Raw genomic sequence first — 26,976 nt, forward strand, 5'->3', positions numbered from 1 at the left:
CAGGTGTGGTCTCACCATGTCTGGGTAGAGGAGTAGAAGAACCTCCCTAGACCTCTGGACACAGTTTTCTTGATGCACCCCAGGATACCACTGGCTCTCTATGATTTGGCATCATCAAGAGCCACAGGAGAAATTCAGGCTCTGAATTGGCTTTTACTGCTACAATGAACATCCTCCAAACACAGAGAGAAGTTTCCAGTGTTATCTTTTCTGCACCTGTTGGTTGTGTTGTAAATTGTCTTGGGTTTATTTTGCTTGGCAGGGTTCTGTGGTGGTTTGGCTTCCCTTGTTGTTGTGATTCTGTTTGTTTCTTAAACCAAACAACAAGTAGAAGAGTTCAAATGTGGAGCTTTCTATTACTTTTAGGAGCTATGTGCTTTTCTCCTTTTTATTGCTGATTCCAGGCTAACTCTGGTGTCACAGGGCCATTACCTGGTTCTCCTAGACAAGGATTCTGAGGTCTTCAGCTGAGAAGATGATGAATTATTGTGGAATCTTTCAGCTGTTTCATTTACAGAATCATAGAATTGTTAGGGTTGGAAGGGACCTCAAGGATCATCCAGTTCCAACCCCCCTGCCATGGGCAGGGACACCTCACACTACAGCAGGTTGCTCACAGCCAGCCTCCAGCCTGGCCTTCAAAACCTCCAGGGATGACCTTCCACCATTGCCCTGGGCAACCTGTGCCAATGTCTCACCACCCTCATGGAGAAGAACTTCTTCCTAGCATCCAACATGAGTCTACCTATTTGTAGTTTTGCTCCATCCCCCCCAGTCCTATCACTCCCTGACACCCTCAAAAGTCCCTCCCCAGCTTTCTTGTAGCCCCCTTCAGATACTGGAAGGCCACAAGAAGGTCTTCTGAGAGCCTTCTCCTCTCCAGACTGAACAACTCCAACTCCCTCAGTCTGTCCTCATAGCAGAGCAGCTCCAGCCTTCTGTTCATCCTTTTGGCCCTTCTCTGGACACCTTCCAGTGCCTCCAGATCCTTCCTGTACTAGGGGCTCCAGAACTGAATAGAATAGACCATGTTGGAAGGGACCTTCGAGATCATCGAGTCCAACCCATCATCCAACTCACCTAATCAACTAAAACAAGCATCCTATCGAGTCTCCTCCTGAACACCTCCAGTGGTGGTGACTCCACCACCTCCCTGGGCAGCACATTCCAATGGGCAATCACTCTCTCTGTGTAGAATTCCTTCCTAACTGGACACAGTGCTCCAGGTGGGCTCTCACCAGAGTGGAGTAGAGGGGAAGAATCACCTCCCTTCAACCTGCTGGCTATGCTACTCTGGCTATTCTTTGCTAGATTTGGGTCTATTAATTATGTTAATTCTCCAGCTTCATAATGTTTCTTACATAAAGCTCTCCAGATGTCCCTCAGCTCTGTTTAGTTACCTGAAAATTGTCTTTTTTTTTTGATTTATCGCTTTACTTTCTGCCTGCTGGGTGTCTGACTCCTCATATTAGATAGGAATTTTCAGTGACAAGTTGCCTGGGATAAGCATTGGTCCAAGGTGCTGTTTGATTCTGTGGTCTTGGTATGCCCTGTGCATAGTGAAAGAGGTCTGAAGGGTTGATCTTTTTGTAACCTGTGCTGTGGGTATATTTCTGTGTGAAGCAGAATAGAATAGAATAGAATTAACCAGGTTGGAAGAGACCTTCAAGATCATCGTGTCCAACCTATCATCCAACACCACCTAATCAACTAAACCATGCAACCAAGCATCCTATCGAGTCTCCTCCTGAACACCTCCAGTGATGGTGACTCCACCACCTCCCTGGGCAGCCCATTCCAATGGGCAATCACTCTCTGTGTAAAACTTCCTCCTAACCTCCAGCCTAAACCTCCCCTGGTGCAGCCTGAGACTGTGTCCTCTTGTTCTGGTGCTGGCTGCCTGGGAGAAGAGACCAACCTCTGCCTGTCTACAACCTCCCTTCAGGTAGTTGGAGAGAGCAATAAGGTCACCCCTGAGTCTCCTCTTCTCCAGGCTAAGCAACCCCAGCTCCCTCAGTCTCTCCTCATAGGGGTTGTCTTCCAAACCCCTCACCAACTTTGTTGCCCTTCTCTGGACTCGTTCCAGCAAGTCAACATCCCTCCTAAACTGAGGGGCCCAAAACTGGACACAGAACTCGTCTGTGTCTGCTGATTTTTCAGGTATTTGTGTCTCATTTGGATCCAGTCTTGCTGGTAATGTCACTGCAAGGCAGCAAGTTTGGCTTTGAAAGGAGTGTTTTCTTCCTTTCTGACCATCTTCCGAGCTGATGTGGTGTAAGTTTGGAATACCCCCTTTTTTTTTTGACTAAGAAAGCCCAGCAGCCATGAGCATGGATGATGTTTTCTTCTCCTGTGTTTATTCAATAACATTTTAGGTAATGATTGTTCAGGAGAAGGTCTTTCTGCCTGCAAGGACAATTCTGCTCATCTGTATGATTTAATTAATAGTTAATTATATCAGGATGCCTCCATAATAACATTATGCAACCACCGTTGGGTGTAAATGACTCTTAGCAGCTGACACTTTCAACACTGATAGCCTCAGGAAGTTGGAGTAATTTCCTCTTCTTTTTTTCAGCAGCCCTGCTTTTTGCTGGGCTTAGAAAGCTCTTTGCCCCTTGCTGAAGAGGAGAGCTGTTTGACTTGACGCTGCTGTGGATTTAAGGAAATACTTTGAAATCCTGTGCTGAAAGACTGAGAGCCCAGGGGCTGTTTAGTCTGGAGAAGAGGAGGCTGAGAGGGGAATCTGATCAATGTCTGTAAATACCTGAGGGGTGGGTGTCAGGATGAAGATGCCAGGCTCTTCTTGGTGGTGCCCAGTGACAAGACAAGGACCAACATTCCCATTCATCATTGGAATGTGCTTCCCAGGGAGGTGGTGGAGTCACCATCCCTGGAGGTGTTCAAGAAGGGATTGGACGTGGCACTTGGTGCCGTGGTCTGGTCATGGGTCTGTGGTGGCAGGTTGGACTCGATGACCTTTGAGGTCTCTTCCAACCTTAGTGATACTGTGATACTGTAACAGGTACAGACTGGAACACAGGAGGTTCCACCTCAACAGGAGGAGACACTTCTTGATGGTGAGGGTGACAGAGCACTGGAACAGGCTGCCCAGAGAAGTTGTGGAGTCTCCTTCTCTGGAGACTTTGAAAACCCTTCTGGATGTGTTCCTGTGTGGTGTGCCCTGGGTGACCCTGCTCTGGCAGGGGGGGTTGAACTGGATGATCTCTGGAGGTCCCTTGTAACCCCTAACATTCTGTGATTCAGCAATGTCTGCAGCCCCAGTGTGGGAATTTGGGGGTGCTTTTTTCTGAGTGTCAGGAGCTGGCTGCATGCTCTTTGTGCAGGGAATTTGCTTCTCTCTTTTGGCACCCATCTGCCCTATCTGCATTACATTTTCTTGTTTTCTCTTAAGGCTTTGTGGTCTGTGGTAAACAGCAAGATTTTGACTTTAGTGTTTATTTAATCTTTAATTGCAGTAGCATCTGGGTCCTTGAATCTTTACTCTGTATAACCTTTTCAAGCATCCCTGAGACTCTATGGTAGCCAGGTAAAACTGAGGGTACAGATGGTCCTTCTGAACCATCCATTACCATGGTATTGTGTTTTCCATGTTGCTATAATAATGATGTTCTCTTTTGGCCTTCCCAAGTATTAATCATAAATTCTTTCAGTAACTGGTTGAAACAGGGCAAAAAGGCTTTTTTTAGAACAGAATTAACCAGGTTGGAAAAGATCTTCGAGATCATCGAGTCCAACCTATCACCCAACACCATCTAATCAACTAAACCATGGCACCAAGTGCCTCATCCACTCTCTTCCTAAACATCTCCAGGGATGGTGACTCCACCACCTCCCTGGGCAGCACATTCCAATGGCCAATCTCTCTTGCTGGGAAGAACTTCTTCCTAACACCCAGCCTAAACCTTCCCTGGCACAGCTTGAGACTGTGTCCTCTTGTTCTGGTGCTGCTTGTCTGGGAGAAGAGGCCACCCCTCACCTGGCTACAACCTCCCTTCAGGTAGTAATAGACAGCAATAAGGTCTGCCCTGAGCCTCCTCTTCTCCAGGCTAGGCAACCCCAACTCCCTCAGCCTCTCCTCACAGGGCTGTGCTCCAAACCCTTCCCCAGCGATGTTGCCCTTCTCTGGACACCTTCCAGCAACTCACCACTTTAAAGGTGTATGTGTGGAGAGAGCAGTTACAGCTGGGACCAGCCACAGGAGGAGCCTGCTTTTGCTTGCCTGTGTTTCAGATCTAATTTTAAGCACCACTTTTCTTTCAAGGTCCTGACTAGCACTACTTGCTTGTGCACTTGTGCACGTCCTGAATGTTCAGGTTTCTAGTGTGCCTAAATTTGTCCCCTTCCTAATGAAAGCACCACAAATAAGCATCCTTTAGAGAGCTGGCACATTCTGGATGTAAAAGCAAAATGAGATGCAGCCAAGCTTAGCATGTAAAAATGTGCCCTGTAAAGCCTGATGCTTATATAGCAAGAAATCAAAGCTAACTTTCTTTTGCCTTTGAATATTTTTGGCTCATAGGATTTTTTTTTTCTCTCTTTCTCTTATATTTTTTTCCCCTTCATCTTTTAAAATGTTTTAATTTTGGTACCTTGGCAGAAGGGCAGCTCTCATTTTAGATTTAAAAACTATGGAATATTAAATGTTCTGATTTGTTCTCCATTCAGAATTTGTGAGCCATGAAACGTAAAAAGGAGCACAGGGGTGTAAAGATCATAGAATCAATAAGGTTGGAAAAGACCTCAGAGGTCATCAAGTCCAACCTGTCACCCAACACCTCATGACTAACTAAACCATGGCTTCAAGTGCCACTTCCAATCCCTTTTTGAACACCTCCAGGGACAGTGACTAAGATTATGAAAGCTGAAAGAAGTCCAAAGTTGCTCCTTTTAGCTCCTGCCTGGTTTAGCTGCAGCTCTCTCTCTTTTTTAATTAAGAGTGGGTTTGCTCTCTCTAAGATGGGCAATCTTCTTCAGATTTTTCTCAATCTATGAGCATCTCCCCTATGAAGAGAGACTGAGAGCCCTGGGGCTGTTTAGTCTGGAGAAGAGAAGGCTGAGAGGGGATCTGATCATTGCCTATCAATAGCTGAGGGGTGGGTGTCAAGTGGAGGGGGCCAAGCTCTTTTGGGTGTTGCACAGTGATAAGCCAAGGAACAATGGATACAAACTTGAACAGAGAAGACTTCACCTCAACATGAGGAGAAACTTCTTTACAGGGAGGGTAATGGAGCCCTGGAGCTGGCTGCCCGGAGAGGTTGTGGAGTTTCCTTCCCTGGAGACTTTCCAAACCCACCTGGATGCATTCCTGTGCAGACTGCCCTGGGTGATCCTATTTTGGACTGGATGATCTCTGAAGGTCCCTTCCACATTCTGTGATTCAGCATTGTCTGGTTCAGGCCACATGGAACTGCACAGAGTAATCACATTAATGTCAGCAGGGAGAAGAGGTATCTAATTTTGATATTGCTAGAAAGTATTCTCAGGGATTTAACTTAATTCTGAGATCAGTAGTTGAAGTGCTAATAAAGGGGAAGTCATCACTCTGGATTTCTTGTGTAGTAGCTTTCCCTTAGAGATCACAGGACTACATCAGCTTGGTCTAGAGAAGAAACAATGAAATGCAAATCTTGAGAGTAGTCTGGCGGAGGACTGGGGGGTGTCAGTTGATGATGGACTCAACATGAACTGGCAATGGTCACTTGCAACCCAGAAGGCAGCAGGACAGGGAGGGGATTCTGCCTCTCAGCTCTGTTGAGACCCCACCTGCAGCACTGCGTCCACTTTTGGTGCCCCTCAGCATATGAGGGACTAAACAGCCCCAGCTCTCTGAGCCTTTGTTTGTAAGACAGATGCTCCAGTCCCCTCATCACCTCTGTAGCCCTCAGCTGGACTCCCTTCAGTATTTCCCTGTCTCTCTTGCAGTGGGGAGCCCAGAACCGGGCACAGTGGTCCAGATGTGGCCTGACTAGGGCAGAGTAGAGTGGAAAGGGAACCTTCCCTAACCTCTTCTTAATGCCCCTTAGGGCTTTTTTGGCCACGAGGATACATTGCTGGCTCATGGTGAACTTGTTCACCAGCACTCCCAGGTCCTTCACTGCAGAGCTGCTTTCCAGCAGGTCAGCCCCTAACCTGTACTTATCTGCACAGTCCACAGCTCCTGCTTTAAACCTAGAGCAGCACACTTCTGATCTGATGGCCTTTGGGTTGCACCCATGCATGGATTTACATGGATAGACAATATATAAATCATTATTCCAGGTTGGAGCTGCTGCAGGCAGTATGCTGGCTAGGAGCCACATTAAGACTGGTTTTGCTGGAGCAGTGACAAAGTGGCAGCCCAAGTGTAGACAGCTAGGAGACTGTTGTGATCACTGGGGTGGAAGAGTTAAGCACCATGATTTGTCAAGACAGAATACAGAATTAACCAGTACCATCTAATCAACTAAACCATGGCACCAAGTGCCTCATCCAGGCTCTTTTTAAACACTTCCAGTAATGGTGACTCCACCACCTCCCTGGGCAGCACATTCCAATGGCAAATTACTCTTTCTGTGAAGAACGTCTTCCTAACATCCAGCCTAAACCTCCCCTGGCACAGCTTGAGACTGTGTCCTCTTGTTCTGGTGCTGCTTGCCTGGGAGAAGATACCAACCCCCACCTGGCTATAGTCTTCCTTCAGGTAGCTGTACACAGCAATAAGGTCTCCCCTGAGCCTCCTCTTCTCCAGGCAAAGCAAGCCCAGCTCCCTCAGCCTCTCCTCACAGGGCTGTGCTCCAGCCCCCTCCCCAGCTTTGTTGCCCTTCTCTGGACACCTTTCAGCAACTCTTTCTTAAACTGAGGAGCCCAGAACTGGACACAGGACTCAAGGTGTGGCTTAACCAGTGCTGAGTCCAGGGCAGAATGACTTCCCTGCTCCTGCTGCTAATCAGCCACAGAAGGAATTTTAAAGACAAATGCAATTAGTTTGCAGTGCTTCCTGAAGTGATTTCTGTAAGGTTGGGTATCAAGTTGGTGAAGCTGCTGATATTTTTCACTCTTAGGCTTAGAAAAGTGTGGACTGCTGTGAGAAAGGGATGACATCACTGATGTCTTTTGTCTTTCTGCCTTTTCCTACGGTGATAGCAAGGACTTAGGCAGGTCTTGGACTATTTGCAAAACCAAGGGGATTTAATAAAAGTTTATAAAAATCTGGAGGGCTGAGTGTCAAGAGGGAGGGGACACTCTCTGCTCACTTGCACCCTGGGATAGGAAGGACAAAGGGCAATGGGTAGAAATTACAGCACAGGAGGTTCCACCTCAACATGAGGTGGAACTTCACAGTATCACAGTATAACTTAGGTTGGAAAGGACCTCAAGGATCATCGAGTCCAACCTGTCAACACAGACCCCATGACTAGACCATGGCACCAAGTGCCACGTCCAATCTCCTCTTGAACGCCTCCAGGGATGGCGACTCCACCACCTCCCTGGGCAGCACATTCCAATGACGAATGACTCGCTCGGTGAAGAACTTTCTCCTCACCTGGAGTCTAAACCTCCCCTGGCACAGCTTGAGACTGTGTCCCCTTGTTCTGGTGCTGGTTGCCTGGGAGAAGAGACCAACCCCTTCCCGGCCACAACCACCCCTCAGGTAGTTGTAGAGAGCAATGAGGTCACCCCTGAGCCTCCTCTTCTTCAGGCTAAACAATCCCAGCTCCCTCAGCCTCTCCTCATAGGGCTGTGTTCAAGGCCTCTCCCCAGCCTTGTTGCCCTTCTCTGGACACGTTCAAGTGTTTCGATGTCCTTCTTAAACCGAGGGGCCCAGAACTAGGAACTTCTTCACTCTGGAGGTCACAGAGCACTGGAACAGGCTCCCCAAAGAGCTTGTAGAGTGGAAAAAGTTTCAAACAAACAAGTCCCCCCACCCCCCAAACCAAACTCTACCATCCTGTCCATTCATCTAGCTTATTGTTCAGCTATCATAATACACAGAGACATCAAAACCTAGAAGAATAAGAATGCATCTCATTCTTAGGGGGTACCTCTAAATTGGAAGTGATGCAAAGGGAGATGCGTTCCAGGGCAGCAGTGCAGGTTTTGGTCATATTTCTTGTTTGCTTGTTTCTTCCTCATCCATCTCCATGTGTTATAGGGCTGTGCAGGCTTGGGGCAAGCATAGAAACACTGTGAGACAGCTTTGTGTGTCCCTTATCTCCTTCCCAAGGTTTTTGAGCTGCTTCTAGGATTCCTGTTGCAGAACAGGGAGCTGCTCTTTAGTCCTGGGTACATGGTGTACTTGGAACCCTCCAGCATCAGCATGCATTATTCAGGCTCTATATAATGTCAGGCCACCAGCACATAAGCAATTGTAAGATCAAAGAGACTTGGAAAACAGTGGAAAAGGAGCTGCTTCCTCATTAAATTTAGAGAAAAGGACCCCAGCAGAAGTGGAAATAAACCTTTTTTTCTTGTGGTTTTTTTTTCTTTCATTAGGGGGGAAAAAAATTATTTGGGCCAGAAGATCCTCACTGCTTGCCTGATCCTGCTAGGCTTTAAAGTGCTTCCAGAGCTTGTTTTCTCTGCACCTATTTCATTCATACTGTGCCTTCCATAGGGAAGATAATGTCTGTGAGTAGGGGACAGTGTGACCCAGAAACAAGGCAGAAATTCTGGTCTTGGGAGAGCTGGGAGAACACCACGAGCTCTGTGACCAAGGGGCTGCATCAGCCTTGGCAAGTTGGTTCTCCTCTTTGTTCCTCAGTGCTTTGCCTAAATAGGCAGAGCAGGCAGGACCAGGAACTGGCACCGTGCGTTTGTCTTGCGCCTAGGGAAGCAGATCCCAGCTGTAAAAGGCCTCAGTGCCAGAGCTAATGAGTGCTGTATGCTGTGCAAAACACACTGGGTGTTGAAAACTCTCCAGAAAAGCAGAATCAAGCTGCAGCCCACCCTGGCTCCCTCAGCCTCTCCTCACAGGGCTGTGCTCTAAACCCCTCCCCAGCTTTGTTGCCCTTCTCTGGACACCTTCCAGCAACTCAACATCTTTCCTAAACTGAGGGGCCCAGAACAGGACACAGGACTCAAGGTGTGGCCTAACCAGTGCTGGGTACAGGAGCACAATGACTTCCCTGCTCCTGCTGGCCACACTGTTCCTGATGCAGGCCAGGATGCAATTGGCCTTCTTGGCCATCTGGGCACACTGCTGGCTTATTAGTTTCCCTTGAGTCAGAAGTGAAGATAAATCAAGCAAGGAAAAGAGTAATAATAATAATAATAATAATAGTGTAGTATTTCAATACTCTTGGTTTACTTTGTACCTAGAACTCCATGAAATACTTGAAGTGGATTCCAGCCAGTCTGGATCAGAATGAAAAAGCATGCAAAGCTGCTGTGTGAGTTTTTTGTTGGTTTGGTTTGGTTTTTTTCAATTTGAGCTACCATGTCTTGTTCTTAATTAGTCCTTTCAGGTGCTCTAATTCCCCATGGAAATCTTAGCTTATCCTGCTGAGTAAAATTAGTTAGGCCTTTATGATTTGACCTTCTTTGTTGAAATGCAGTTAGCTGAAGCTGTCATGAGTAATTATGGATGTAGATATGTATGAAGTGAAGGAAAAAAAACCATTCAGTCTTAGCCACTCTGATGCTAGGGGGTTTCCCTTTATGAGGAGGTACATGAGTTTGATTTGTGCTGTGTGGTTTGCTGCATGATAAAAATTCAGGCCATTAAAACAAGTTCTATTCAAGGTCTGAGGAGAAGAGAGAATATGGAGAAGCATGGATTTCATAGACTCAATAAGGTTGGAAAAGACCTCAAAGGTCATCAAATCCAACCTGTCACCCAACACCTCATAACTACTAAACCATGGCATCAAGTGCCACATCCAATCCCTTTTTGAACACCTCCAGTGATGCTGACTCCACCACCTCCCTAGGCAGCACATTCCAATGGCTAACAACTCTCTCTGTGAAGAACTTTCTCCTCACCTTGAGCCTAAACCTCCCCTGGCACATCTTGAGACTGTGTCCTCTTGTTCTGGTGCTGGTTACCTGGGAGAAGGGACCAACCCCCACCTGGCTACAACCTCCCTTCAGGGAGTTGGAGAGAGCAAGAAGGTCTCCCCTGAGCCTCCTCTTCTCCAGGCTAAGCAACCCCAGCTCCCTCAGCCTCTCCTCATAGGTCTTGTGCTTGAGACCTCTCCTCAGCCTCACTTCCTTCTCTGGACATGCTCAAGTGTCTCAATATCCTTCTTGAATTGAGGGACTCAGAACTGGACACAGTACTCAAGGTTTCAAAGATTTCAGAAGATCCAAGGCTTTCTTCAGCCACCCAAATGTTAAAGCCTACTTCCATGTAGGTGTGATACAAAAAACTCCTGCAAAAAGCTTCATCTGTGCCTCCCTCCTCCCCAGTAAAAAATATTTTGATGTGTTGAATGAATGCAGTTGACATAATGTGGGTGCCTCTTCCTTGCTGGTTTTAATTAGTTAAGATGCCACAGGCTTTCCTGAAACATCTGAGCAGTTTGAATGAGTAGGAATTCAAGACAAAGGATCTTGAGCTGTTAGTTGTGACTAAGGTTGAAGGTAAGCGTGAGGACTCCATCGCTGTGGTGATGTGGAGACCACAACACAGACTTGAATTGTAGTGTTTCAGTGTCACCTGTTGTCACCTGGCATTCATTATTTCTGCAGCAAATTTCAATGCCTTGTGGCTCATCTTTCTCATTTTGTTACCCCTGCACTGCTCTTTACTTGGTGGAAAGCTTTCACGTGTACCTTCTCTTCAGGGGAGCATTCTGTGACCTCTTCTTTTGCATCTCTGTGTCTTGTGATTTCAACTTGGCTGAAATTGCTTTAGAATAATCCTATTTATGTGATCTGCTCAGGGAAAGTTTTCATTCTGTGCTTGGGAGATAATGAAATGAGTCAGTCAGTGGGGTGCATAGCACACAATGGAGAGCCATGTCCTTAGGGTACATAAAAACAGGACAGAGGCTAATTTCATGGTTGGTGTGGTAGAGCAGAAGTAATGAAGTCTAGTTACAGAAAGATTTGTTGGATTGCAAAACACTTTAGGTAGCTCTTCACTTTGTAAGAGGTGTGACACTGTTTTGCAGCAGACCATCTCCTATGAGGCTGTGCCAGTCTTCCTTTGTGAAGGTTAACCATGGTGTTAGAGACTCACAGAATCATTTTGGTTGGAAAAGAGCTCTAAGGCCACTCAGTCCAGCAGTCAAGCCGGTGGATGTGTATACGAAATACGTTTGAATCCAAGTGGTTAAGCTGTCCTAATTCCAGCCTTGTTAAAATGTTTGCCCTGTACTGCTAGCCTTTGGATGGACAATCAGTAGATTCAACCACTTGTGCATTTCCTTTTCCATTGTGGACTTCACCAAATGGGATGAGGGAGAAAGAAATGCATCTGTGTGGTATTTAGAATCATAAAATCATAGAATGATCCAGGCCAGAAGGGACCTCCAAAGGTCATCCAGTCCAAGCCCCACAGTCAGCAGGGACATCCCCAACTAGATCAGGCTGCCCAGGGCCTCGTCAAGCCTCACCTTGAATATCTCCAGGAATGGGGCCTCAACCACCTCCCTGGACAACCTGTTCCAGTGTTCTACCCCCTCCTTCCAGTGTTATGCCCCATCCTTGGAACTATTCCAGGCCAGGTTGAAGAGGGCTTTGAGTAGTCCTGTCCTACTGGAAGGTGTCCCTGCCCATGGCTGAGGGGACGGAACTGGATGATCTGAAGGGGGCCTACAAGAAAGCTGGGAGGGATTTTTAGGGTGTCAGGGAGTGATAGGACTGGGGGGAATGGAACAAAACTAGAAATGGGTAGATTCAGATTGGATGTTAGGAAGAAGTTGTTCCCAGTGAGGGTGGTGAGACTCTGGCACAGGTTGCCCAGGGAGGTGGTGGAAGCCTCATCCCTGGAGGTTTTGAAGGCCAGGTTGGATGTGGCTGTGATCAACCTGCTGTAGTGTGAGGTGTCCCTGCCCATGGCAGGGGGGTTGGAACGGGATGATTCTTCAGGGTTCCTTCCAATGCTGACAGCTCTATGATTCTATGATCTTTAAGGTCCCTTCAAACCCAAACAATTCTATGATCTGTTGAAGACTCTCATGAGTTACAAACCACACTTTGGGGCAGTCTCACCACATCACTGTAGTGTTGGAATACTGTGCTGGGGACTTGGAAGGAAAGAACAGTCTGTTCTTATTCTCCATTTATAGCTGACTTGTTTATAGGGAGAGTTACCCTCAGAAAAGTTCAGTGAGAGTCTGACCAGTGGATCACAGCAGCCCAGCTCCCCTGTGGTTGTAGCAAGTGGCCAAGGAGATGTTGCCCCTTTGTTTGGGAGGGGTTGGCACGGCATCGCTCCATGTGTCACGCAGAAGATCCGAGCTCAAGCTGGCTGTCTTCCCCTTCTGGATGTGCTCCCTCTTGGCTATTCCAAATTCAGAAGAAAATGCACAACAGGTTATGTGAAGCTTTGATTTGGCCTCCATGGTGCCGTGGTGATGTTCAGTCAGATGCATTTTTCTCCCTGGGAGACAGACACTTGCTATTCTTGTAAGACATCAAGAAACCAGGACCTGCTGGGAGCGACTTCACTTTCTCTTGTCAGGAGCTGAGCAGGAGGGTCTGAGTCTCAGTGGGTTTCTTATGCTGTTTCAGGCTGGGAGGGGAATTTTCAGGTGCCTAAAGGAGATCTGAAGAACTTCAGAGTGGGATATTACACCATCAGTTCTTCTTTTTGCTTTGATATTAATGTGTTGGGTTTGTTGGGTTTCTTTTTAGACCCTGCCCTTCATTGCAAAGGGACAGCGTGGCAGGGGGTTCGTAGAGGTCTGTTGCACTTGCTGCAGCCTGGGAGTCGTTTTGGGAGCTGCTTTCCGTGCTGCTGGGACAGCAGGTGGAGCTGTTTGTTGCACACGCAGAACCTGCTCCTTTGACAGCTTCCCAGTGTGCTTCCGAAACGCTTTGCGTTTGCACCCATGGAGTGTCATGTCCTAGCAGCCCAAAGGTGCCAGTTCCTTAAGGAGTTCAGCAAGATGATGTGAGTAGACTGATTTTGTGAACACACTACAAGGTCTTGAATGCTGCTTCCATGTGTCCAGGCTTTGTCCTGGCATTTGTACAATTCACAGAATGTTAGGGGCTGGAAGGGACCTCGAAAGATCATCTAGTCCAGCCCCCCTGCCAGAGCAGGAGCACCTAGAACAGATCACACAGTATCACATCTAGGTGGGTCCTGAATATCTTCAGAGAGGGAGACTCCACCCTACCCCCTGGGCAGCCTGCTCCAGTGTTCTGTCACCCTCACAGGGAAAATTTTTTTCCTCCTGTTTCCATGGAACTTCCTATGCCTCAACTTCCACCATTGCCCCTTGTCCTGTCATTGGGCATCACCCAGCAGAGCCTGGCTCCATCCTCTTGGCACTCACCCTTTATAACATCTTTATAAACATGAATGAGGGCACCCCTTAGTCTCCTCTTCTCCAAGCTACAGAGCCCCAGCTCCCTCAGTCTCTTCTCATAAGGAAGATGTTCCACTGCCTTAATCATTTTTGTGGCTCTGTGCTGGACTCTCTCAACCAGTTCGCTGAGGTCCTTCTTGAGCCAAGGGGCCAAGAACTGGACACAATATTCCAGATGCAGCCTCACCAGGGCAGAGTAGAAGGGGACGAGAACCTCTCTCAACCTACTTACCACAGCCCTTCTAATACACCCCAGAATGGCAGTGGCCTGCTTGGCCACAAGAGCACATTGCTGACCAAACTGAGCAGTTCTGTCCTGCTGTGCTGCACTCCACTCTTCTGGAGTTCTGCCTTCTTCCTGCAAGAGTGCACAGTTTTGTGGGCTGTATTTCTAACATGATTCATTGTGTTGTCACAGAAGAATTTTACGTTGCTTATGTCACAGTGGCAGGGTTGTTATTTGCCTTTTTTTTACCATGGCTTTACTACTACAAATAAATCTTGAGCCCCCTTTTGGGGGGAAGGTACAGAAACCAACATTCTTCTCAGTAACTGCATTCTGCAGAAGTGATGGAAGTTGCTATTGTCCACACAGAACAGAGATCCCAGGAGCAACACAACTACCTCTGGGCTGACTTGCCAGGTGTTCCTCAGTTTGAGATGAGATGGAGAAGGTTAGGCTCAGGAGGAACAGGCCTGCTTGTATTTTCACCTTGTTCTTTCATTTTAACCTTATTCTTTGTCTGAATGAAAATCAAGTAGATCCAAGGAGAGAATCCTTACAGAAGGGTGGTTTGAGAGTTTTCTTTGAGAACTGGCACACAAAGACCCCCAGGTACCTTCCCATCGGAGCTGCTGTGTGGGCTGTAATCTGCTGCAGGTTTTCTAGAAGAGCTTTCATAATCATAGAATGGGTTGGGTTGGAAGGGACCTCCAAAGGTCATCTAGTCTAGTGCACTGAACAGGGACATACAGGAAGGACATGAACCTCATGGAGTGGATCCAGAGGAGGGCCACAAAAATGATCGGGGCCTGGAACACCTCTGCTACAAGGACAGGCTGAGGGAGCTGGGGATGTTCAGCCTGAAGAAGAAAAGGCTCTAGGGAGACCTAATAGGAGCCTGCCAGTACCTGAAGAGGGCTACAAGAAGGCTGCAGAGGGACTGTTTGCAAAGGCCTGCAGTGACAGGACAAGGGACAATGGTTTGAAATGAGAGCAGAGCAGATTTAGATTGGATGTTGGGAACAAGTTCTGCACCATGAGGGTGCTGGAACACTGGAGCAGGTTGCCCAGGGAGGCTGTTGAGGCCCCATCCCTGGAGATACTTGAGATGAGGCTTGAGAATGATCTCAGCAACCTGATCTAGCGGACATCACCTTCAGAGAGGTGAATTCTTCTCCTGCATTACAGTAAATCCATGCAAAATATGTAACAGGTTGGCTTAATGGAAACTGGTGTTATGACTGAATCTAGGTTGAGTACTTTGACAGTTCCATTCAACACTGACATTGCCTGCTTGCAAGCTCAAAAGGCAGAGGAAATGTTGCTGAATGAAAGCATGGAATAGTTAGCAGTAATATATCTGCCTGCTGCTTTCTTGTGCTAATGAAAGCAAATAAGATGGTAATTGCAGTATCTTTTGCCAATCTGTGCTTAATGATAACCTTTGATATAAATGAACTGCTTTCATATAACAGCCTTCATCCCAATGCTGGCAGGTGAGAAAATTCATAAAGGAAGCACATAATTGAATTTTCTGCAGCAGGTAATGTAGCAGAACATTATGGTGCACAACCAGGAGCACAAGCAACAGAGTGCCTTCAAAAGCACAGGCAGAGTCTTACTTAGTCTTTATTTTCTTGATGCTGTGCAGTACCTCAGTTAATAAGGTTTATTGGTGAAAATATCACCTTTACAGGAGAAACAGCAAAGAGGCTCAGAGTGGTGGGGGGTTGGAAGGGACCTCTGGAGATCACCTTGTCTGACAGCCCTGCTAAAGCAGGTTTATTGAGGAAATAATCAGATTTGCAGGAGAAATAAACAGTAAAGAGCAGCACATAATTTACAGAACCCCTGGGTTCTTCCTTAGCTTATTATATGCTCAGTAAAACTATTCTTAGAAACAGAGGGATCTGCTTTTCCAGGAATGCAGAACTCCAGGCTGCAGTCAGGAATCTGAAGTTTGGGGCAGGGGGGAGGGGAAAATAGCAGCAACAGCTCAGCATCTGTGGTGGGTTGAAGTTTCCCCCCCAGCATTAACTTAACTAAAACCACCACAGCATTAACTTAACTAAAAATACCACACCGAGCAATCCCATCTTAAACAGTCAGAAATTGTCTAATGATTTCTGAAGTGAATGACTCCAGTAATGAAAAAGCCAGCAGGGCCTTGTTCATTAGTGCTGTTATTCATCTTCTTATCAGCTCTGGAAGATGTCAGGATGTTCCAGGGTCCTATTTAGTTCCAGTCATTGGAAAGTCCCTCTGTAGGTGCTGGTGCCCTTCTTTAAGTCAGTGACAGTAGATTTTTTCTGTCTGAAATACTCTTGGCAGTTTAAATGTCTTATTTCAGTGGGATTATTTTCATGTGGGAAGAATCAAATCTGCAACCAAATCTGAGCAAAACATGCAAATTGTATCCTGGGCTGCATCAAGTGTGTGGCCAGCAGGGCAAGACAGAGGATTCTGCTCCTTGACTCTGCTCTGCTGAGACCCCACTTCCTAATACTGTGTCCAGACTGGTGTCCTCATCATGAGAAGGACACAGAGCTGTTGCAGTGAGTCCAGAGGAGGCCACAAAGATGATCCAAGGGCTGGAGCCCCTCTGCTATGAGGATAGGCTGAGGGAGCTGGGGTTGTTCAGCCTGAAGAAGAGAAGACTCTAGGGGGACCTTAGAGCTGCTTCCAATAGCTGAAGGGATCCTCCAGGAAGGTTGTAGGGGGACTTTTCATGAGAGTGTCTAGAGACAGGACAAGGGGGAATGGTTTGAAGCTGAGGGAGAGGAGGGTTAGACTGGAGCTGAGGAAGAAGTTCTTCAGCAGGAGGGTGGTGAGACTCTGGAATAGGCTGCCCAGGGACATTGTGGCTGCCTCCTTCCTGGGGCTGTTGAAGGCCAGGTTGGAAGAGGCTTTGATCAGCTGAGTCTAGTGGAGAGGTGTCCCTGCCCATGGCAGGGGGGTTTCAGTAGAGGTCACTTCCAACCTAAGCCATTCTGTCATTCTTGCCAGACCTGAAGCACTGTGTAATGTTGAGCTACTGAACCAGATGTGTCTTGTGCTGCCAACACTCAGATCAGGGCACCTGCATTCACACCCAGGTATGGTGGGTTATGCTCAGTGCTTTGAAGTGTGCTTTTATTTCATTGAAGGGCCAAGCTCCCAGCAATCTTAGATGTGTTACTCAGGGCCCTAATTCAATTTAGATGGCAGGAGTTCATTTTATTGATTATTTTGTTATACATAACAAGTCACGAAGCCAAAATCTCAGTCACTTGTGCTCTGTTGAACAGATCACAGGATTTCCTTAGAGGAAAAACAGGTGGATTCGTTGTGATTTGGGTTTTAGGAGCAGATATTAGTCAGTTAGAGGGCAGAAGGGCTCTGCAGAGGGACCTCGACTGACTGGACAGATGGGCAGAGTCCAATGGGATGGCATTCAACAAGTCCAAGTGCCGGGTGCTGCAGTTTGGCTACGGCAACCCCATGCAGAGCTATAGGCTGGGGTTGGAGTGGCTGGAGAGCTCCCAAACAGAGAGGGACCTGGGGGTGCTGATCGACAGCTGCCTGAATATGAGCCAGCAGTGTGCCCAGGTGGCCAAGAGGGCCAATGGCATCCTGGCCTGCATTAGGAATAGTGTGGCCAGCAGGAGCAGGGAGGTCATTGTGCCCCTGTACTCTGCTTTGGTTAGGCCACACCTTGAGTCCTGTGTCTGGTTCTGGGCCCCTCAGTTTAAGAAGGACATCGAGACACTTGAACGTGTCCAGAGAAGGGCAACAAGGCTGGGGAGAGGCCTTGAGCACAGCCCTGTGAGGAGAGGCTGAGGAAGCTGGGATTGTTCAGCCTGGGGAAGAGGAGGCTCAGGGGTGACCTCATTGCCCTCTACAACTACCTGAAAGGTGGTTGTAGCCAGGAAGGGGTTGGTCTCTTCTCCCAGGCAACCAGCACCAGAACAAGGGGACACAGTCTCAAGCTGTGCCAGGGGAGGTTTAGGCTCGAGGTGAGGAGAAAGTTCTTCACCGAGCGAGTCATTCGTCATTGGAATGTGCTGCCCAGGGAGGTGGTGGAGTCACCGTCCCTGGAGGTGTTCAAGAGGAGATTGGATGTGGCACTTGGTGCCATGGTCTAGTCATGGGGTCTGTGTTGATAGGTTGGACTCGATGATCCTCGAGGTAATTTCCAACCTTAGTTATACTGTGGTACTGTTCCAATTGGACACAGAACTGTAACAGACACATAATGCATATTTTAAAGTGTTTAGGCAATTTATGTAGCTTTCTGCTTTTCTCACTCTGTTTCTTTGATCTCTTACAAACTCCCCTTTATGTTCTTCTGATTAAATAATAAACTTAGGGATTTCTGCCCTGTCATAAATGAATATTTTATTGCTAACAATTTGGATGAAGTTTGAAGCCATCAAAGAGTTTGGAAAAGATGCTGAAGAAACTTCTCAGCTATGGAGAGTAGAGCCTGTCTAAAGATAATTGGTTCAGGCAGCATTTTATTTTCCTTGGATTTTTGAAGGGGACTTTTAGAACAGAATAGAATACACCAGGTTGGAAGAGACCTTTGAGATCGTTGAGTCCAACCTATCACCCAACACCATCTAATCAACTAAGCCATGGCACCAAGCACCCCATCAAGTCTCTTCCTGAACACCTCCAAAGACAGTGACTCCACCACTTCCCTGGGCAGTACATTCCAATGGGCAATCTCTCTTTATATGAAGAACTTCTTCCTAACATCCAGCCTAAACCTCCTCTGGCACAGCTTGAGATTGTGTCCTCTTGTTCTGGTGCTAGTTACCTGGGAGAAGAGACCAACCCCCACCTGGCTACAACCTCCTTTCAGGTAGTTATAGACAGCCACAAGGTCTCCCCTGAGCCTCCTCTTCTCCAGGCTAAGCAACCCCAGCTCCCTCGGCCTCTTCTCATAGGGCTGTGCTCCAAACCCTTCCCCAGTGTGACCAAAGCTGATACTGTACTGATTTTAAGAGTAAAGGGTGAAATGCTCTACTTGGTCTAACCCTTTTGCATCTTTCACTTTTGAGGTGTGCAAAGAGAGGAAGAAAGGAAGAGGAGTTGATTTGCAGTAGAATGTGCTATGCTAAGCTTTGACCCTCCTGCACCTGAATCACACTCTTGAGACAGAGACACCTTTCAAGGAGGAAGCACCTCCACAGTTAAGGAATATTTATGCAGGGCAGAGTTATGCCTTTTCCTTTTTCTAAGTAGTAAAATATTGGTTAATGTAACACAGACTCACAGAATGACTCAGGCTGGAAGGGACCTCAGAGGTCATTTACTCCAACCCCCCTGCCATGGGCAGGGACACCTCTCAACTAGACTCAGCTGCTCCAGGCCTCATCCAACCTGGCCTTCAACACCCTCAGGGAGGGTCACAGCCTCCCTGGGCAGCCTGTTCCAGAGTCTCACCACCCTCCTGCTGAAGAACTTCTTCCTCAGCTCCAGTCTAACCCTGCTCTCCCTCAGCTTCAAACCGTTCCTTGTCCTATTGTAGACACCCTTAGGAAAAGTTCTTCTGCAGCCTTCCTGTAAGATCCCTTCAGCTATTGGAAGGCAGAGGGAGATCTCCACTTACATTTCTCTTACCCTCTAAACATCAAGCTGGTCACTGCTTTAGTCTTCTCACATTTCTGCAGCTGAATATATATAACTCAGCTATTTGTTAAAGAGAAATCTTTATTTCCTCAGCTCTAGAACTTTTACTTATTAGATTAATGTGAATTATGTTGTTGTGGTTGCCATTGGTGGAGCTTCCTTCATTTGAAGTTTAATTAAATCCATTTCATTATTTGTTATAAATCAACAGATATTTCAGTTACAGAGCTGTTCCCTTGTGACCAGCTAATTATGGGAGGTTTGTGTAGTCCTGCAGCTAAGGAGATGCCTTTTATCTTCTGGCCCTTTTGAAAGGTTTAGTGTTTCACATTCTCTGTTTTAATTTGAGACAAATGTTTGAGTTTGAGAATAAATTGTTGCTTTTAAGTACATCAGAAGGAGAATTGTTGTTTTAGCCTCAAATGGCTGGCAAGTCACACATCAGAGGCAGGTTTGATTCAGGTGAAGGTACATCAGTGCAGCTCTAGAGAGAGGGGTTGAGAAAAGGACGCTCTGCAGGCAGACTCAGTCCAAGCAGGTAAATCCAGGCTGAGTTTCGCTGTGCTTAAAGCAGCCTCATAGAGCTTTGGTTTCATTTGGAAGTGTGGTGAGGGAAGGAGAGTCTGGCTGAAGCACAGACACACCTGAAAGGCAGCAGCAAAGTGTGCAAGGACTGTGGTTTTTTTTCCTGAGAGAATAACTTGGTTACCCTGTACCCACTCTCTACTACTGAGTAAAAGCAGTCAGTCTGACCAACTCCTGGAAGCTGCTGTGTAGGCTCCTAATAGGTCTTTATAAGTCAGTACTGTGTATTTCTGGTAACTATCAGGAAGACCTATGTAGAAAAGTATCAAACCTCACTGTGTGTGAGCCATGGCTCTGTGTGTTTAGGCACTGGGATGGACTGCCCAGGGAGGTGATGGAGTCTCCATCCCTGGAGGTCTTCAAGAAAAGATTGGATGTGGCACTTGGTGGCATGGTTTAGCTGATAACATGGTGCTAGATCATAGGTTGGACTTGATGATCTGAGAGGTCTTTCCAGCCTCAATAATTCTGTGGTTCTGTGTTGCTGGGATCAGAATGGCTCTCCGGGCTCAGCAGACAAGGATGTTACAGATCCAGTAATGAAACCTGACCTGCTCCAGGTAGATGCCTACAGTTGTTTAGAATTGCATTTGTGTCAGCATTTCAGTTCAGAGTAGCAGGACAGCTTTGGAGCAAACCTGCTCATCCTCATTTATTGCATCATGGTTTACCTCCCAGGTTGGTTTTGGGGTGGACAAGCCAGATTCCTTCTGGAAGAAGCCAAGCCAGTATCTCAGAATCATCAAACCATGCCTTGAGACACATTCAGGCTATGTGCAATGTGGGAGTATTTGGTCCAGGGAATCAGACTGTTCTCCCTGAAGCAAAACTGCTGAACCACTGTGTAGGTGTAGGCCTTCAACACTGTCTAGTTCAGTCCTCTGATCTGTTCTTGATGTGCTGTGAATTCAGACATAGCCAGAGGGTCTGTAGAAAGTACATGAACCAAATCTGGGGTCCAGCTGTGCCCTAGCTCCCCACAAGGGAGGTCTCTCCTCTCTGCTGCTTTTGAAGAGAGAAGAGAAGAAAGGCATCAGATATCTGAGTGGCACTGTCCAGAAAGGAACTGAGAAAGATGTTGAGTTGCTGGAATGTGTCCAGAGAAGGGCAACAAAGCTGGAGAGGAGTTTGGAGCACAGCCCTGTGAGGAGAGACTGAGGGAGCTGGGGTTGCTTAGCCTGGAGAAGAGGAGGCTCAGGAGAGATCTTCTTGCTCTCTCCAACTACCTGAAGAGAGGTTGTAGCCAGGTGGGGGTTGGTCTCTTCTCCCAGGCAACCAGCACCAGAACAAGAGGACACAGTCTCAAGCTGTGCCAGGGGAGGTTTAGGCTGGAGGGGAGGAGAAAGTTCTTCTCAGAGTAATTGGCCCTTGGAATGCGCTGCCCAGGGAGGTGGCGGACTCACCATCCTTGTAGGTGTTCAAAAAGGGATTGGATGTGGCACTTGAAGCCATGGTTTAGTTAGTCAGGAGGTGTTGGGTGATAGGTTGGACTTGATGATCTCTGAGGTCTTTTTGAACCTTATTGATTCTTTGATGAGTAAGAAGTGAGGGGCAAAAGAAGATATTTAAACCCAGGTGTGTTCCACGTGGCAGTATTAGAACAGGAGGGCAAAAGGCTCCATACTCACAGCACTGCTTTTTGGCAAAGCTCATTGGAGTTTTCATGTGGAGATTTCTGATGTTCCCAGAGCTCCCCAGAATATCTGCTCTAGAATTCAAGACTTGCTTCTGCCTTGCTGCTCCACTTGCTTGCAGATTTCAAAGCCCATCAGTTACATGTAATGTACAGTCTGTGCTCCTGTGATGCCCAGCACAAGAAAATGGGGTTAAATACAGTGTCTCTTGACAACTTAGAGGGTTACAAAGGGAGAAGGCAGCATTTCAACCAATCCAAGTATAGTATTTATTTCATTTCTTGGTGCTCTGACAGTTCAGTTCCAGCTGACAATAGGCACTCTGTGGTGTCAATGGAGAAATACAGCAGCAATCATTCATCTTGTGAAGGAGCTTCACCCAAGCAAGGGAGTGAAAAGTCTTGTGTCTGGGAACGAGCAACCTCATGGACCAGTACAGGCTGGGGGCTGATCTGTTGGAGAGCAGCTCTGAGGAAAGGGACAGAATGGCAAAAGGGCCAGCAATGTACCCTTGTGGCCAAGAAGGCAGATGGCCTCCTGGGGTGCATTGGAAGGGCTGTGGTGAGTAGGTTGAGAGAGATTCTCCTTCACCTCTACTCTGCCCTGGTGAGGCCACATCCTGAATATTGTGACCAGTTCTGGGCCCCTCAGTTCAAGAAGGACCTCAGGGAACTGCTTGAAAGAGTCCAGCACAGAGCCACAAAGATGCTGGGAGAAGTGGAACATCTCCCTGTGAGGACAGGCTGAGGGAGCTGGGACTCTTCAGCTTGGAGCAGAGCAGCCTGAGGGGTGCCCTCATTCTTGTTGATAAAGATGTGCAGGGCAGTGTCAGGAGGACAGAGCCAGGCTCTGCTCAGGGATGTCCAGTCACAGGACAAGGGGCAATGGGGGCAAGCTGGAGCAGAAGAGGTGCCACAGGAACAGAAGGAGAAACTTCTTCCTTGTGAGGGTGCCAGAGCCCAGGAGCAGGCTGTCCAGAGAGGTTGTGGAATCTGCTTCTCTGGAGACTTTCAAAACCCACCTGGATGTGTTCCTGGGTGACCTGCCCTGGGTGATCCTGCTCAGGCAGGGGGGTTGGACTGGATGAACTTTGGAGGTCCCTTCTAACATTCTGTGACTCTGTGAAATTAGTAACAGATTAGGACAGAGGCTGGTATGACCTGCAAGGTGCAGGACTGGGGCAAATTCTCCCCAACTTATGCTGGTGCTGACTGATGCTGTGCTCTGCTCAGCAATCACAGCACCTGGTGACTGGATTTTAGCCAAAGGCAAGCCCTGGGTGTGTTGATGTTTTTCTGGTTCTAGCAGCAGTTTGACAGCTTCCACTGGGATTTGCACAACTCTTCCATGGGTTGGTCTCCACAACGTTTATTTTGTGGCCTTTAGTAAGAAATTTGAAGATGTCAGTGCAATTCTTTCCCCATTATCAGAAACTTTTGCAAATGGCAAATGTCAAAAAGCCACCAACCCAACAGCATTGTTTCCACCCTGATGGATTTCTTTTATTTTTAGGAGATTGTCCCCAGAATCTGTGATGCTTTTTTTAATGCAGGAAACTGATTGTTACTTACTTTTTTACAGTGCTGTCTCAGGGTGTAGAGGGATAACTGTGTTTTTTTTAAAGGCAGGATGCACATCACAGGTTGTTAGGGGTTGGAAGGGACCTCTGAAGATCATCCAGTCCAACCCCCCTGCCAGAGCAGGACCAGAGAATCTAGCACAGGTCACACAGGAACACATCCAGATGGAGCTTGAATGTCTCCAGAGAAGGAGACTCCACAACCTCTCTGGGTAGCCTGTTCCAGTGCTCTGCGACTCTCACAGTGAAGAGGTTCCTCCTCATGCTGAGGTGGAACCTCCTGTGCTGTAGTTTCTATCCATTGCCCCTTGTCCTATCACAGGATGCAGCTGAGCAGAGCCTGTCCCCTCCCTCTTGACCCCCAGCCCTCAGATATTGATAAACATTGATCAGATCCCCTCTCAGTCTTTTCCTCTCCAGTCTAAACAGCCCCAGGGCTCTCAGCCTCTTCTTACAAGGCAGGGCTCCAGTCCCTTTGTCATCCTGGTAGCCCTCTGTTGGACTCTCTCCAGCAGATCCCTGGTCCCTCTTGATCTGGGGATCCCAGAACTGGTTGCAATATTCCAGGTGTTGCTTCACCAGGGCAGGGTAAAGAAGGAGGAGAACCTCCCTGGATCTGCTGGACACACATCTCTCTTTCAATGCTGATTTATTCTGTTCCAAAAGCCATCAGCTGAGGGGGATGTGATATGGCAGTAAGGTAATGAGGAGTCCAATTGGTCTTCATGTTGTTGTTGCAAAAGCTTGTTTAAAGACACGCTGAAATAGAATGTTACTGTTGTACCTGACTTTAGACATAAGATAACCTAAGCTCCTACATGCTTTCCCCTCCCATGAGACCTCTGATGGCATTAAAATTGCATGCCAGTCAGCTTGCCTTTAATGGTGTCTGTGAATCCTTAGCATTGGTTTTTAAGGGCAATAAGATGCCACTGGAGGCCTTCTGAATTAAGTGTACAAAAGGGCAAGACTTTTGATAACAACTGGAGAAGAATGTCATAGTATCAGTCAGGGTTGGAAGGGACCACAAGGATCATCTAGTTCCAACCCCCCTGCCATGGGCAGGGACACCCCACACTAGATCAGCCTGGCCAGAGCCTCATCCAGCCTGGTCTTAAACACCTCTAGGGATGGGGCCTCAACCACCTCCCTGGACAGCATATTCCAGGGCTTCACCATTCTCATAGTGAAGAACTTCTTCTTCATGTCCAGTCTGAATCTCCCCACCTCCAGCTTCATTCCATTCTCCCTAGTCCTATCACTACCTGAGATCCTGAGAAGTCCCTCCCCAGCCTTCTTGTAGCCCCCTTCAGATAATGGAAGGCCACAATTAGGTCTCCTGGGAGCCTTCTCTTCTGCAGACTGAACAGCCCCAACTCCTTCAGTCTGTCCTCATAGGAGAGGTGCTCCAGCCCTCTGCTCATCATTTGATGGAACAAGATTGTGAGTTAAGATATAAGCAGCATGATCAGTGTCTGAAAACAGGAAAATAAAAGGGAGATTTGCTGGGAATTGCCACTGGTTGTATAGAAATTGCATTGTATGGGAATGAAAAGCTGAGGGTAAACCCTTAAGAGGTGCTGGTAAGGTATCTTCAATATAAGCATGCAGTGGGCGTAATGTAGGACCTTATGGTGGCCTTCCAGTATCCTAACAGGGCCTACAAGAAAGCTGGGGAGGGACTTTTTAGGGTGTCAGGTAGGGATAGGACTGGGGGGAATGGAACAAAACTAGAAATGGGTAGATTCAAATTGGATGTTAGGAAGAAGTTGTTCCCCATGAGGGTGGTGAGAGACTGGCACAGGTTGCCCAGGGAGGTGGTGGCAGCCTCATCGCTGGAGGTTTTGAAGGCCAGGCTGGATGTGGCTGTGAGCAACCTGCTGTAGTGTGAGGTGTCCCTGCCCATGGCAGGGGGTTGGGACTGGCTGATCCTTGAGCTCCCTTCCAACCCTAACAACTCTAGGATTTTATGAATGTGAAATATCTTCCTGATTTTTGGTATAATGACTTCTTCATAACTATTTATGAGCCCCTTAGTGCTTGAATGCGGCGCTTTCCCATCTCACTGGCTCCCCTCAAAGATTTTGTGTTTTACTTTGGGTTGCTTTTGATATCAGGTTTTTATTTCTTTCTTTTTTTTTCCCATTTATGGTTCCCTCCCTGCCGTCTAATCCTCTCTGCAAGTCTGCTGCTGCTGCCAGATCGATATCCCTCTGCACAGATTAAAGTGATGTGTGCTCCTCAAAGGCTCCCAGCTGCAGGTGGTGTGTTTGCATGTGTACCAGCATGGCTTTCTGACAGCACCAGCAGTGTGCAGAGTACTAATTGACCTACTAAGTCTTAAATACAGCACAAGGCACAGTTGTGCCTGTGTGGTCGAGGGAGGGGATTCTGCCCCACTCCAGTTCTGGGCCCCTCAGTTTAGGAAAGATGTTGAGTTGCTGGAACGTGTCCAGAGGAGACCTTATTGCTCTCTACAACTACCTGAAGGGAGGTTGTAGCCAGGTGGGGGTTGGTCTCTTCTCCCAGGCAAGCAGCACCAGAACAAGAGGACACAGTCTCAAGCTGTGCCAAGGGAGGTTTAGGCTGGAGGTTAGGATGAAATTCTTCCCAGAGAGAGAGATTGGCCATTGGAATGTGTTGCCCAGGGAGGTGGTGGAGTCACCGTCACTGGAAATGTTTAAGAAGAGACTGGATGAGGCACTTGGTGCCTTTAATTGATTAGATGGTGTTGGGTGATAGATTGGACTTGATGATCTCAAAGGTCTTTTCCAACCTGGTTAATTCTATTCTGTTCTGCTCTAGTCTAGTCTATTCCATTCTGCCACTCTGCAGTGTTATGTCCAGCTCTGGATTCATCAGCACAGGAAAGGCATGGACCTGTTGAGCATTCAGCGTCACAGTCCTGCACTGAATAGAATCATGGAATGGTTTGGGTTGGAAGGGACCTTTCAAGGTGGGCTTCTCGTCCATCAATACACCCAAGTCTCTTTCTTCAGAGCGTCTTTCTTCAGCCCACCCTGGTTTTGTGCCTGGATTGGCCCAACCCAATGCAGGACCTTGCATTTTGGCTTGTTGAACCTCATGCAGTGGGTGCTGGCCCACTTCTCAAGCCCACAGATCAACAAAATGTCCTTTGACTGAATTGGTCTTGGTGACAGCCGTGTTGGCTATCTACTGAGTGCTCTTTGCTGCTTTTGTATTTATAGTCAGTTGGTGAGATGCAGCCACTCAAAAGAAAATGAAATGCAATCTGAGCTCCATTCAAACAGCAGGAGCTCTCTGCACAGCCTCATTATTTTGTGACACACAATTGTAACAGCTGGGCACCCTCACTTGTGACTGAAGGGATGTGAATGAATTCTGTCCTTTGTGGTTCCCACTCTTCTGGCCTTTCCCCAAAAGGGAAGGAGGCTTTGGGCAGTCTTTTGTTGTTGCTTTGATTTGCACACCTACCATATATATATACACCTAGAAATCATATACCTGCACCTTGTAATCACATCTATGAACCTAGAAATACATTCTGTTCCCTCTTGGGCAAGGGATGCTGGGGGAAGGAAGCACAGGACTGGTTCAACCTTTAATGTTCCTCTTAGAAGAAGGCAGCTGCAGCCCAAGTGGCTGTCACCCTTTTGTAAGCAGGTTTACTTTGGTTTACTTGGGTTTAACTTTAACTTTCTTTAACTTTTCACTGTTACTTTCCCCTCTACCTTTTTGCCCCCTCTACCTTTCTGCCCCCTCTACCTTTTTCCCCCCCTCTACCTTTTTCCCCCCTCTACCTTTTTCCCCCCTCTACCTTTTTCCCCCCCTCTACCTTTGCCCCCCCTCTACCTTTATCCCCCCCTCTACCTT

The 26,976-nt window shown here is 47.5% G+C and overlaps 1 protein-coding gene across 3 annotated transcripts in view; it reads left to right on the forward strand.

Annotated features, from left to right (window-relative positions):
• MYRIP (myosin VIIA and Rab interacting protein) overlaps positions 1 to 26,976 on the forward strand; it is a 172,167-nt gene that overhangs the window by 53,797 nt on the left and 91,394 nt on the right. The gene's annotated exons all lie outside the window — the stretch shown is intronic.

The sequence above is a fragment of the Melanerpes formicivorus genome, unplaced genomic scaffold (assembly GCF_026170545.1).
Source record: "Melanerpes formicivorus ecotype bairdi unplaced genomic scaffold, bMelFor1.0.p_v2 SCAF_24, whole genome shotgun sequence".
NCBI lineage: Eukaryota > Metazoa > Chordata > Aves > Piciformes > Picidae > Melanerpes > Melanerpes formicivorus.